Here is a 12960-nt window from a genome sequence, read left to right as displayed (position 1 = left end):
CTATTATTGGATGTTGGAAACCACATCCACAATCTAAATCCCTATGTATTTTTATCAAATATACAATTAAATGTTTGGGATAGTCCATACATGTTTAATTTAATGCATTTTTCTTGTATGTTTGATAAAAAATACATTGTGATATAGGTTGCTGAAAATATTTCTTCTTACTGTGCTTTGTTTTAGGAAGTTGGGGATGGAAACAATGAAGACACACCTTCATTGCCAAATATTTTACCATTGTTGACTTGACCAAACTGACCACTTTGTGTCCAAAGTTTTGCAACAGTTTCAACTGAGTCATAAGTCCCAAACTGTTCCCTTTTTAGTGATCCTGGCAGGCTTATTGAAAATGTATCTTATGCATGTATATCTTCATGACTTGTTTTAAAGATACTAAAGATTCCTGTCAATTAAATGAACTTTATTCAATCAACCAGAACTGTTTGGAACCATCTACAAAGAGAGAAAAATATATATCGTTTACAATATTGTAGCTTTTCTTATAAAAACACTTAATTGAAATGCCTAAGAGCTGCCCAGCACAAAAGTCAATAAAAAACCTCGAATAGAGTTTATAGCGGTTGTCTATGTACATAATTAAATCCTTCAGGCACTTTAAAACTCGGCAGAATAAATGGTTATGCAAGAATGGCCTGCTGAGAGAAGAAATGCTTGTATCAGCTTTAACCAGCTGGTTTATGCTTGGCGTTTTCTGTGTTGGAATGAGAAAGCTATTAGGACACTGGAAGACTGCAAGCCACATACAAATCATCTTTGTTACTGACACTTCAGGGAGTACTTTATGGTGGCTGTCAAGATCAATACAGGACTTGGTTTGTGCCTGCAAAAGTCAACCACCATTATTTCAAGAGGAGTTGTTAGTGACAAAGGCAACATCTATTGCCACATAATATGAAGAAACTTGCTGTGCTTTAAGCTCTTTTGCTCTGCTGGAAAGTGAACATTTGTGATGGGATATGTCTGCCTAAGAATTCCAGGTCTGACAGTTTAGCAAAGGTTAATTGCTCAAAATGGTCTATTGCTGTAGTAAAAGTTTTTAAAAAGAGGACTGTGCTTGGATTGGGTTTCACTGTCCTTTGGGGAATACCAGTCTTAGATGGTGGGATTGTTATGGAGGGTGCGGGGGGAGCAGAGGAAGTATTTCTAAATAAAGAAGTGCTTAATTAATGTCCCCAATAGGAAAATCATAGGGTTTGCTTCTTTTTCTGGCCCTCAAAGTTATGATAAATGATAGCACACGGAAAAGATAACCTACCATGAGAGTAGGATCACCAAGGCCAAATACTCAAACTCCCAGCTGACTACCCCATACACTGAAGCCTCTGTTCATGTTTATTTTTTCTGCTCACTCTTGGTTTCGTCAATCAGTATGATAGACGATAACTCCTGACTAGAGCAGCCTGCGTCCTGCTCTCTCACGGTGGGTAGCATGTTGTGGTTGGCGCCGTGCAGTCGGAGGATCACCCGCATCAGAAGCATTGGGGGGGATGAGGTACGGAGCAGTCTTCCAGCAACCAGTTCCTTGGAGAATAGGAGGCAGTGGTGTTATCAGCACCAAGGGGGTTGCCAAGAAAATGACCACACATTAGTAGCTTTGTTTGGGTAAAGTCTGGGAAAGGGGGGTGCTCACAAAATTGAGACACTCTCTGTTAAATCATCCCAGTTTGAAGGGTTAAGAGACAGCTTGTTCCTAACCTCCACTTCCCTCCTTATGCACATTGCCAAAGGCAATTCCATTCCAAGATTCCAAGAAGATGTCTCTTATACCCTCCGAAGCGATTTCTTTTTCCTGCACAAAACAACAGTGTGTTTCATGCATCTTCCACGCCTTTGCAGAAACCGTCTTCTTGTGAGACAGACAGTTTTGTTTACATTTGGGAGAAGAAAGCTTTCTTAAAAGGGGATTTGGTAAAAACAACACAGTGCAGCGCTTCAGTTAGCTGATGACATGCGAAAGGCTCTTTAGTAAGCCAACAGCTCATCAAACAGATGGAATTTCCTGAAGAGTATTTGTAGGGTAACTCATGTTGCCTATCTGTGTGAGTCCATGTTCAGGAAGATATGGCACTCAGTCGTTTTCTTTAAACTATCCTATACTAAACTATCTACCAAAAGTAGAAAGAATAGTGGCAAAGGCTACCACCCAATTAAAGAAATCCTTAGTCAATACATGGATTTCACATTCAGGGATTTTATTTTATTTATCACTTATTAATTAATTAATTGGTTGATCAATTGAAAATTCTACATTAACAGTACATGAACTATTTTTCTGAATACAAATACTCTATTTTTGATTAAAACATTCCTGAGGCCTATTAAGCTTAAAAAGGTAGAATATGCAAATCAGTTACCCCACATTTCCATCAGCTGTCTTGGATGATCTCTTACAATTGCTGGTGCTATTGGCTGGTGCAAACTGGGTTTATCCAAGTATCCTGAGGACCACTCTACTATCTTACAGAATTGATCTTGCACCAATACTTCCTAGACCCTTCAGTTTTATAGCTGGAAAGCTAATAATCATTTTCAAAATCAGACTAACACATTGTGTTTTTCTTAGAGTGCATCTATACTGTAGAATTAATGTAGTTTGATGCCACTTTAACTCCCATGGCTCAATGTTAAGGAATCATGAGAGCTGCAGTTATACACAGTCTTTAGTCTTCTCTACTAAAGAGTGATAGTGCCTCACCAAACTACAAATCCCAGGCTTCTATAGCATTGAGCTATGGCAGTCAAAGTGTCATCAAACTGTGTTAATTCTACCATGTAGATGCTCTCCCAATCAAAGTAATGAGCAATGTAAAGTTTTTGTGAATGTTGATGCAACTGTCTTATCTCTTTGCTAACGAACATTTTAATTCCTCCAGCAAAATTTTACGTATAATTTCCCATTTATGAATAAAGCCATTAGTCTTCTGTTGCCTTTGCAAACGATTCCAATGGAGTGATATTGTCAGTTTGCATTCCTTATCTTCTTTTATCAGCTTGTGAATGCATTTGCCCTAGGACAGAATAGCTCAAATAAAACACTTTTTGAAAAACATTCTCACCAATAAATCCCTCCTGTGTACCGTTGTGAAACTGAACACTGAAATATTAGTTTTATTCAAGCTAATTATCTTACCGCTAGCCCATGAACTGGAGGATTTAGGGGTTGGTCTGTTTCTAGTTATCCTGCCAAGGTTTGTGCCTTGATGGAGGGGGCCTTTTTCATAGTACTTGGCCTCCCAACCTTTCTAACCCCTAGTTTCCTCTCTTTTTGTGAAGCCTTGGTTTACCTTCTTCCCTTATACAAGAAGATTGAAAGCTTATTCAACTACAAACTGGCTGCAGACACCAAATCATTGGTAGCGATTTCAAAATAGATCTTTTCCCTCTTCAAATATTCTCCCTGAAAAATAAGGTAGAGGCTGTTGTGGCTGCTGATAGAAAAAAATGGCTATTAATAAAAAGCAGACAAGAAGCTTGAAACAGGCCTTCCACTGTTAGCAGTTAGACACTTTCTATTACTTTATTTAGTGTAACACCTGCAGCTGCTCACTGTATTCACGGCTGAAATAAGCCAGGTCCTTTCAAAGCGAGTACTACATATCCTTGCATTAAATTAGTTGTGCTTACAATTTAAGCTTCACTGAAATGGCAGGGTATTTTACTTCAGTCCACAGGAGATCTTAGAGAAGGAGTTTTAAAAGAAAGAGGCAGGACAGTCCTGGTTTGTTTGTTTGCTTCTGTTTATGTTTATGTTGCATTTAATACATTACATCGTCCCATAAAATGCCAGGAATTCTGTGATTAGTGCAGAGTAGGTGTTTTGAAAATGGCCTAATAGGTAGACGCTGGCATTTTTACACCACTTCCATCATCCCATTACAATTTTTTTGCTCACATGCTAAGTGTACACAAATTGCAGGGCATACTACCCGAGGGCAAAACTTTTGGGCTTGGTGGTTTGATTATTTTTGTCTGTGTGGGAATGACACAGCAAGTATCCCAAGGGCTAAATCTGTATATTGGTGGAAAATGTATGTCTGCTTTTGAGGAGGCAACGTAAGAAGAGAAAGCTAAGGCTCTGAAAAAATATACATATTATCTATAACTTTTCTAATTTGATGAACACTATGTACAATACTAGGGTCTTTGGGTCTCATTATGGAGAGAAAAGGTGTGGTATAAATAAATATGATAAGAATTATAAGATCAGGTGTAGCTGAAACAACCAGGATTAAACAACACTCATGGAATAATCCTTGTATACCATCATCTAAGGCAATGGTTCTCAACCTTTTTTGACCAGGGACCACTTTGACCAGGGACCACTTTCCAACATAATACCAAAAGGGTTATGAATAAGTTTTTGGTTAATTTTAGATTCAGTTTGGTTATTTGCGGAGCTGATTCAGAAAATTGCATTGGATAGACCACATCAGCTCTAGTTTCTGATACAGAACATATACCATCCAGTACTGGCATCTGTTTGTCCACAGAAAACCATATTTAATAAGCCTTGCCACTATAAGAGGGTTTTGCGAGACCAGTCGCTCTCGTTGCAATGGTGTAGTAAATGTGAGGCCACGGGCCATGTTTTAGATCTTGTGGACCACTGGTGGAATCCCAGGATTCCATAGCATTGAGCCATGGCACTTAAAGCAGTGTCAGATTTCATTGATTCTACAGTGTAGATCCTAGGAAATACTCAGAACTTAAATGACATTCATTGCTTCCTTGAGAACTGTACCCTTATTTCCAAGAGTCCAAAGTCCAATACAAATTGGAAATATCCAGTAGCAGTAACTAAGCAAACAGGCACTAGATTTAGAATTGTGTCCCTTTCTAATAATGTGTTCTCACAAAGCAAGTATAAGTAGGTCTTTATCACAACAACAAACTTGGAAAGAATTTACAAATTAATGGAAAATCAGTCAGGAATGTATATTACAAGCAGTATTAAGAAAAGGCAACTCACCTAGTCCTAAAACATGTCACAATTATGGATCATATGATGGAGGACTTCAAGGTCAAAAATGTAGGAAAGGCAAAGTGGAGTTGACAAACAATTAAAAAAAGGAACAAGAAAGCTAAACCCAATATTATAAAATATGTATGCATTAGCATGCCAGTCTTTCTTAGAGTACACATAGCCAAAATCGGATGTGTCAGATCACATGAAAATATTCTAGATCAGAAAATGAGGTGTGTATCTAGTTCATACATATATTTTCTATTGCCTTGGCTAATGATGCATGGATAAATATGTAGGAGCATTGTCCCTGTGTAACATGGTAGGTCTTCCCATGGGGTTTAAGCTTGATGTTTAGGACTTGCATTCACACAAACAATGGACCACCTAATGCTTCAGCATATATAAATTAGTTCGATCAAAGAGAAGTGAAAGCTGGAATTTTTTATTTCTAGAATCAGAAAGAAAGTGTACTTTAATTTGTGTAGCATGAATTAACTGAAAAAATAATTATGTTAAGTGATCTGTTTGAATGCATATTTATTTCTATATACAAACACTATAGGCTATTGATGCTAACTGAAGAGACAACGTTCTAATGGGTGTCACAGCCTGTGGCCTTAATTGGTCTGGGCTTGGCAGGGCAGGGCAAAGGTGCTTTAGATGTTCTAAGGTCAATATGGCAACCACAAAGGCCTTCGAGGATACTCTAAAACAGCAATATAAATGCTCTTCAGAGCTCACCGCTTTCCAATAGCTTCGTTGAAATTTGGCCTAATTTTCATTAAATGCTGTTATGGCTGCTGCCTCTTTGTTCTAGCAAAACAGAGAGTTAAACAAACTGAATGTGCTCCTAACTTTATCAAATGTAGACAGGAAATTATCAGTAAATTGGTCCTATAGAATTGGAGGCAGGAAATAGAGTTCAGTGTCTCGGAACAGTAGCCAAATGCTTCCTAATTGAAAAGCATGAGCAAATTAATGAAGACTGGTTGAGTTTCTCAGTTTGGCCTGCAGCATTGGTTCCTCCAGTTGTACCTGCTGAACTTCAACAATATCTATATTCTCATCATACCGACTCATGGCATATATTGAAGTGGAACCTATTATAATAATGGGGCCTCCCTGCTGACTGCATGTTTTTGGAGTGTGGTGAGCCTGGTGTTACATGAAAACAGTGTTACAACCTTGCGATTGTTTCCTGCATTCCAAAATATACATATTTTAACATTTTTCTAATGAGATGTATTATGAAAATTGAAATGAACTCATTGATGTTTAAATGAGCAACAGTATTCTCTGACCTTCAATGATATACATCATTCACAGACTAATGACTACATACATTTAAAATAGGTTTAAAAAGATAAAAATCCTGCCGAGAGGATTCAGCAATGGTTGCAATTTTAAAAAGTCACAGCAAGTAACCACACAATAACATGTATTGATTTTGAGCCTGAAGCACATGGGAGTAGCTCAGGTATTCATTAGGTATTCATAAACTAGATCAGAAGATCAACATTGATACAGACTCCATGTTGCAATCCAGAGCTAACAGTTCCTTTTCTATTTATTATACACAAAAGAAAGAAGGTGCTAGCCATTGCTTATTTTAATCACCTTTTGACTTTCTACGTATGAATCTATAAGAAACAAAAAGAAGCTTGGGCATTGCACAACGCTGGGTCCATATGTGGCTTGCTAATTGCAACACAACCACCCAGACTCCATTGAAAGCCTATTGCCTCACCTGGTAACTTCCAAGAACAGCTGCTCTTCTGGGACCTAAAACTAGCCTCCAGAACCACCATTGCCCATTGCAGTAGAACAATAGGAACTGAAAGGTCCATTTCAGCCACTTGGGAGACAGAGGGCTTGTCAGTTTCCTTTGCTCTCCAGGAGAGATAATCTCTCTTGCTGTCTCCCCCCCCCCCCCCCATGCATTGGTCAAATTCTTAGAGATTATATAAATAGATATTATATCAATTATATTTGACAAATAATATCATGAGTCAGAAATGAGTACCCGTAACTAGGTCTTTTCCCTTGGGCATAGGTCTGTGGAAAAATATAGATAGTACCTTAAATGTTATCTTAATTTGTGGAACTAGAGGGAATGAAATTGTGCATGTTAGATATCCTCATTTGGTTAATCTGATGAGATATCAGGAAGATCAAAGTCCAAGGTGTCCTCAAACTGAGATGACAGTTGTATATAAATTTTCTATTTATAATAATATAAGCTTTAGAACATTTCCACAGGTATAATGCAAGTTGAGTTGTGGTGGTCCTTCTAGTCAATTCTGACCTATGGAAATCCTAAGCTGAACCTATCACAGGATTTTATTGCGATTTTTTGGGAAGAAGCGTTCCGTTGTCTTCCTCTGAAGCTGAGAGAGTATAGCTTGCCCGAGGTTGGTTCCATGGCCAAACGGGGAGTCAAAGGAGTTGCAGTCCAACAACAAGCTGAGTATTATTATTTCATCTCTCCTAAGGAATACACACACTAAGGAAAATACAGTCCACTGAGAATATTTCATTTATAATCTTCATTGAATCATGCATCATTCCCATTTATTTCAAGACTTGTTCAAGAGACTTGCCTAGTGGATGATGGTCAAAGGCTACATTTCCCAAATTACTTATTTTAGGATTGACATCAGTGCCAACAAGGCTATTAAAAAAGGGAGGGGGCCTGAGGAATGGCAGACATTGGGGCTACTGAATAAGTACTTCCTTCTGTTTATTTGCCAGGTCTGATGAGAGCAGAAAGACGTTCCTGTCAAGTCTAAGTTATTTTGCCAGAAATGAGACACTCTCCTTGTTGGCTTTCCACTTGGGGGTGTCATTCAGGAGTAGCTTTTACTTTGAGCTCTTTTGCTTATTTGTCCTGTGATTACATGTATGAGCTTCCAGAATTTATGAGATCAAAGGCCAAGTGAAAGGCCACAGTTCACAGGTCATGTGAGAGGCTAACATTTGCGAAATCAAGGAAATGATAGGACAGTGCCAAGGGAAAGGTCAAGAGTCAAGTGAAAGGCTCAAGGCAGATGAAAGGAAGGAGTCTGCACACTGAACAGACCACACAGCAAAATGCCCTTATGCCAAAATATTCATTACCACGTCGCCAACCAATTCTGGCTCACTGATAACCATGGCCACAAGGGATGCACTGAAGAGAAGGTATCATTCTGATGTAACTCCAAGATAGAGTTTGCTGGTGTTTTATTTCAAGATGGAAATGTCCAAAGAAAGACTCTGTAGCCTGATGAATCATTTGGGCAGATTCAGATGAACACCTTGTTTTCTTTAACATGAATGTACACTAAAACCAGGGTATGGTTCATCTCAAGTAGTAGATTTCATTATGGACCACATAGATGTTCATTAGACAAACTGTGAATATTACAGAACTTAGAAGCAGAATTACTGAACAAACCATTGCAATATGGCCACAAGTCCCAAGTTGATAGAATTCATATATCTAACAGAAAGGAGTCTAAAAAGAACATTCCTGGACATCACCAATTAAATATTTGAATAAAAATGTAATATTGATATCAATAATCATAACACCTTCCCCACAGTTGATATAAATATTAGTATATCATGAGTGACTTAACCTTGAAGGAGCTGAGGGTGGCGATGGCCAACAGGGAGCTCTGGCGTGAGTTGGCCCATGAGGTCACAAAGAGTCAGAAGTGACTAAATAAATAAACCACAATAACATATCATGAGTACATAATATGGGAGCAAAAATAATTTGCATTTGCAAATTGTACACAATACATATTTACTTATTATTAATGATGATGGTGATGGCAGTAACCACTAGCTTTCTTTAAAAAAAATTGTCCACTTCTTGTTTCTCAGTTTTTTTATGCTCTTTATAAAATGACTTTATAATTTTTTTTGGATCATGTTTATCCTTCTCTCTCTTTTTGAATCCACCTCTATAAAATGCAGATGGTCCTCCATGTTTGTGGGTTTAACGTTGCAGATCTGATTATTTATTTATTTGATTAATATTCTCTTTGTAGGACTGTCTAAGTCCTACAGTGATAATCTATGTCAACTTTCACCAGAAATAGGAAGGGTTCTCTCAGGTTAAAAATTTTGTATATAAGCCTGTTGTAAATCCAGTTAGGAAAATTATAATTGCAATAAAATTTCAATAAATACAGCACATGAGAAGATGTCCCCAGAGGTGAGGTGGGTTAATTTATATAATGTTTTGTGTTGATGGAAGACAAACAAGAAGAAGACCATCTTTGTTGTATTCATTATATTACCATGTGTCTATATAATCTTATATACTTTTCTATTTTTTGTGAATGTATTTGTGGTATCCTTTCTCCATAAAAGGAAATGAAATATAAAAAGGAACAGTGGTGTCCTTTTTAAGGAATCAGATTGATAAACCACTCAAGTCATGTAAGGCCAAATTCTTTTCTCAGAAGGAATGTCTTGATGAGGCTTGCTGAAGTCAAATGGACTTTTACTTGCATATCAGAGGGCAGATTTTGACCCTAGGTAAGCAAACAGTCCAAAAGAATTATTTACTTTTCCAAAGTTTCTCTTCTCCTCTCCTAGATATATTAATATCACATTCATAAATTTTGTCACACTGCACTTTCAAACATTTAAGATAGCAAGCTCTGGAAGAATGAAATATAGCTAGCCAATTTATGTGCAACCCAAGTTAGAAACTGAAAAGGACAGGGGGTACTGAAAGACAGAACAATATTTAGAGAGCTGGTTAATTTTAAACCCATTGGGAACCATAAGTCTAGGCATTAATAGGCTCAGTGTGATAAAAAGAGCAATAATAGTGTGCACATATAGATGGCATTGTCAAAAAGGAGCAATTAGTGGCAAAGAAAACATAGGTGTAGGCACATATGGTGAGCAGGTTGAAATGTAAAGTAGTGCTGGAGGAAAGAACCAAGGGCGAAATATGGCTTGCTACTGTTTTAATGTATGGGCAACTCAATCCCATCCCATTACTTTAGCTGCTGCATTTCAGGCAGAGCCAGTACAAAACGAGGAGGGAAAGTCAGAGAAAGAAAACAAGGGAAATAATAGACACAAAGAGAAAAATCATTGTATGTCTGGATTATTAAACAGTGTATAACAGTATACACTCATATGATGAAACACTGACCAACGTAAATTTGTAATTGTTTTGGCAGCATTCTATTTAAAGGAAATCACAATCCACTACCTCCAACACTCTGACAAAAAGAAAAGAAAATAACTTTTAATGGATGGCTGGATGATCAACTAGTCTATTTCTGCACATTGCTTTAATTATGAGTTTTCAAAATGAAAAGTAGAAATCAGTCTCAAATACCTATAGCATATTTAACAGGGTTGGTAATTTCTGGAGTTGTGTTGCTGTTGTGCATCCTCAAGTTGTTTCTGACTTATAGCAGCCTTGACTTATAGCAATTTCTTGGCACGGTCTGCTCTGAGGAGGCTTGCCATTGGCTTCCTCTGAGGCTGAGTGTGTGATGAGCCCAAAGTCATGCAGTGGGTTTCCATGTCCAAGCAAAGATTTGAAACCTGGTCTCCAGAGTTCTAGTCCAACACTCTATACCATGCTAGTTTCTTGATTTCCAGGGGCCCCTTAAAAATTCCATTCTGAGGTCCTAAAGATAATTTTGTCCCTAATCTTAACAGCCAGGATACAAGGAGGGCCATAAATGAAAATCAATTCATTAGTAATACCTCTGCTTTGAAGCACAGGTATGACACAAGATGTTCCCTGTCTGAACAAGGTGTTGTTCACTTCCACTGACCACACTGCTTTCTTCCGACTCTAATTATACTTCTCTATCCACAACAAATGTCTCAATAGGGGTGCAGAATTAATGCAGTTTACACCACTTGAACTGCCATGACTCAATGCTGTGGAATCATGGAAGTTGTAGTTTTACAAGGTCTTTAGTGTTCTCTACCAAAGAGTGCTGCAGCCTTACCAAGCTACAGATCCCAGGATTCCATACTATTGAGTCATGGTAGTTAAAGTAGTGTCAAACTGCATTAATTCTATAGTGTATTTATTAATTATTTATTTACTATATTTATATCTTGCCCATCTCACCCTGAAGGGGACTCAGAATGCCCTTACAAAAAGGCAGGAATTAGTGTAGATATACCTCTAGATTTTTTTTCACAGGCTGAAGTATTGTAGTCAAGATACTCTTGGAGACTGTAACTGCCACTGTGGCACACTCTTTACAGCCACATATCCCATGATGCTTTTAAAGCATTTCCCACTTGGCTCTGGAGAACCATGCATCATTGCTGAAGCAGAAAAACAGGTAGCTTGGCACCAAGGGAATCTCTAGTTTAGCAGTTTCAACCCTCCTAGTACGGGTAGGGGTTGGCACCCCCTTTTGGTCCAGTTCCTGAGATGAATGTCTCAATCCCCAGTGGAAGCAGAATTATTTTACCCTAAGTTAAAATCTATAATATTGTATCTGCTTTCAAGAAGAAGAAAAAACAACACAAAACAACACATTTTACTCTGTTTCAAAATCCAGACTTCCAAATCTGGCTTGTACTGAAAATACTTTATCTTTTGCTAACTGAAGTCGGTATGACTGTTTATGTCCTTTAGAAGCTGAACATCTAATGGAGTATTCAAAACTTCCAGGCTAAGGGCCAACGGCCTAGCATTTAAGCATTTTCTTAAGACCTAAGTATTCCAAGGGTACTTCATTTTTTTAAGTGCTTCTCTTCCATAAAATATTGTTTCTTACAGGGGAAGAAGTAGGATGACACGAAGGGTTGAGCCAACTCCCTTTAAACTGTTTCTATTGACTTCAAAAAGTATTCAATAAAGTTCTAACTGCTCCCTCTTTAATCAAGTAGGTACAATTCATGATGTAATTGTGATGCACAGGCATGTAGCTGGGGGGGGGGCCTTTGGAGGCTTCAGCCCTCCTCCCCCCCCCCCCCGAAATTCTCATGGTGGTCTGCAAAAAGGCCTTACTGGTACATTATTTAAACTGTTATGTTTATTCATATCGTGATCTGATCACCATGCTCAATATATATCATATGCATGGGGGTATTGGGGTAATGATACAAAAGGTTTGCTAGGGTAGACCCTCTTTCACTCAGACTTAGCCCCCCCCCCGAAACAAACTCAGCCCCCCTCCCCCGAATCAGAATCCTGGCTACGGGCCTGGTGATGCAGGAAGCAAACATATCCCATGGATTTTGCATCATCATTTATCAAAAGCATACTAAGTCAAAATACAATTCATTGAGATCTCTCCTTGAATATGTAAACACAAAAGAGAGAATTATGAACATCATTATGTTGGAGTAGGACTTCTTTTATCCTACTATATTTAACCGTACTATACCTGCACCCTTCAAGATTCAATTGTCTTATACTTTTGAATGCAGGGCAGGCAAAGTGCAGTCCTTCAGATGTAGGCATGCAAACTCCCAACATTCCTTACTTTTAGATTTGCTGGCTAGGACTGATGGAAGCTGCTGTACAAGAGCATCTAGAGGACCATAGTTTGACCACCTCTCTGCTAAAATACAGCTACACCTCTTTATATTAATGGCACACTATTATCAGCACATTATTATGACTTCTTCAGTTTAAGGTGTTTTCATCTTTAAACTGGTGAGTGATGAAAGGGTTACGGTAAGTCAAAGTGTATGGAAAGTAGTCCATTTACCCCAGAGTTTGCAATGTAAAAGATATGATATTTTTGTGCTTTTTATTGCTGTTATATCATGCTTGCTTATTAGAGTTTTCCTTTTTGATCCTTTCTTTATAGTTTAGAAGTTCGGTTTAGTGGAACCATGACTTGCATGGTAAGCGTTCTTGGAATTTTTGATTTGCAGGGGCAATTGCATCATTTGTTCTCTATCCTGCTAAGTTCTCTTTATGCAGTCTGTACAACAGCAATGGCCTGGGAGATATTGATTTTCCAGGCCCAGAT

General features: G+C 38.1%; 1 protein-coding gene across 9 annotated transcripts in view; it reads left to right on the top strand.

Moving 5' to 3' along the window:
- The window catches only part of MECOM (MDS1 and EVI1 complex locus), a 558130-nt gene that overhangs the window by 392471 nt on the left and 152699 nt on the right, over nt 1-12960 (top strand). The gene's annotated exons all lie outside the window — the stretch shown is intronic.

This window comes from Anolis sagrei, chromosome 3, assembly GCF_037176765.1.
Source record: "Anolis sagrei isolate rAnoSag1 chromosome 3, rAnoSag1.mat, whole genome shotgun sequence".
NCBI lineage: Eukaryota > Metazoa > Chordata > Lepidosauria > Squamata > Dactyloidae > Anolis > Anolis sagrei.
Note: the sequence above shows the minus strand (reverse complement) of the source record. Positions and strands in the feature narration are given on the sequence as shown.